Consider the following 1,702-nt stretch of genomic DNA (forward strand, 5'->3'; position numbering starts at 1 on the left):
TCGTCCGCTGTCCGACGTGGTGAGATCGCCCGCTACGACGCCTAGAGCGGACGTGCGAACCGCGTTCGCTATACGCCGGGACGGCGACACGTCTTAGTAGTCACAGATTTGACTCCGATTCTCATCTCAGTAGGTAGGCAGGTCGGTTAGGCGTAGGTGCGGATGACCCGGGGTCGTGGTTTCGAACCCGCCGCCGGGGTTTCGATATAATTTGCGGCGGCCGTGTTAAATTAACTTTTTTTTTTCGGATCGAATTTTTTTTTTCCGCGTTTTTTTTTCGTTATTTACATTTCGCTATCACTCCCGCCTTATTATATTTAACGAAAATTTTTTGATTTTTTTTTTAAAAATTCGAGTTTAACCGACTTTACGGACCTCGCACGGCCCCGTCAAAGACTCATTCGCCTTCCCCGCCAAATTTATAGGCCCCCCTTCGAAGCCGTATTCGCGTTCCCCGCTAAATTTACGGTCCGCTCGCGGCCGTACTTCTAACCCGGCGAGTCACGGGGCATCGCGGCGTCGCGGAAAGAACACGGCCCGCGGCGCCGCCGTCGAGTAGGTATCGCTAAATACGGGCACAAATATATGCGTCGGGACGTTCGATTTTTTTCGCGACTATCGCGTTTTTGAAGTCCGAGGACGGCGAAGCCGGTCGTCCGCCGTCCGACCTGGCCTGATCGCCCGCTCCGACGCCCGAAGCGGACGTGCGTACCGCGTTCGCGATTCGCCGGGACGGCGAAACGGCTTAAGAGTCAGAGATTTGACACCAGTTCTCAACTCAGTAGGTAGGCAGGTCGGTTAGGCGTAGGTGCGGATGACCCGGGGTCGTGGTTTCGATCCCGGCCCCTCCGGGATTCGAATTAATTTGCGGCGGCCGTGTTAAATTCAATATTTTTTTTCCGCGTTTTTTTATATTATTAAATTATATTATTTTTAACGAAAATTGTTTGATTTTTTTTTTAAAAATTCGAGTTTCACCGCCTTTACGGACCTCGGACTTCCCCGCTAAATTTATAGGCCGCGCTCGGGCGCACTTCCACCGTGGCGAGTCTTGGGGCGGAGCGGGGTTGCGGAAAGCGGACGTCCCACGGCTCTGCCATCGAGTAGGTATCACTATATACAGGCATAAATACGTGCGTCGGAAGGTTCGATTTTTTTCACATAATTGACGTCCGCTGTCCCACGCTCTAAGATCGCCCGCTACGACCCGCGAAGCGGACGCGCGAACCGTGTACGTGATTCGCCGGGACGGCGAAACGGCTTAAGAGTCAGAGATTTGACACCAGTTCTCAACTCAGTAGGTAGGCAGGTCGGTTAGGCGTAGGTGCGGATGACCCGGGGTCGTGGTTTCGATTTCGGTCGCTGGGATTTCGGCGTCTGTGATAAAGTGAATTTTTTTTTTCGTATTTTTTTTTACGAAAGTTTTCCGGTCAAATTCGAGTATTACCTCCTCCACGGACTTCGTACGGCCCCGTTGAAGAATTATTCGCGTTCCCCGTTGCGGAGATTGGAGAGCTGGCAGTGTCGTTATTACTATATACAGGGATGAATATATGCGTCGAAAAGTTCGATTTTGATATTGATATTATATTATATTTTACTGCCTTTTCGGCCACGCCGTATTTATATATTTGATTTGGCATAATTATACACGATATAGCCACGCTGTACTGTAGGTACACGCATATTATAACAAATATAA

This window comes from Acyrthosiphon pisum, chromosome A1 (genome assembly GCF_005508785.2).
Source record: "Acyrthosiphon pisum isolate AL4f chromosome A1, pea_aphid_22Mar2018_4r6ur, whole genome shotgun sequence".
Taxonomy (NCBI): Eukaryota; Metazoa; Arthropoda; class Insecta; order Hemiptera; family Aphididae; genus Acyrthosiphon; species Acyrthosiphon pisum.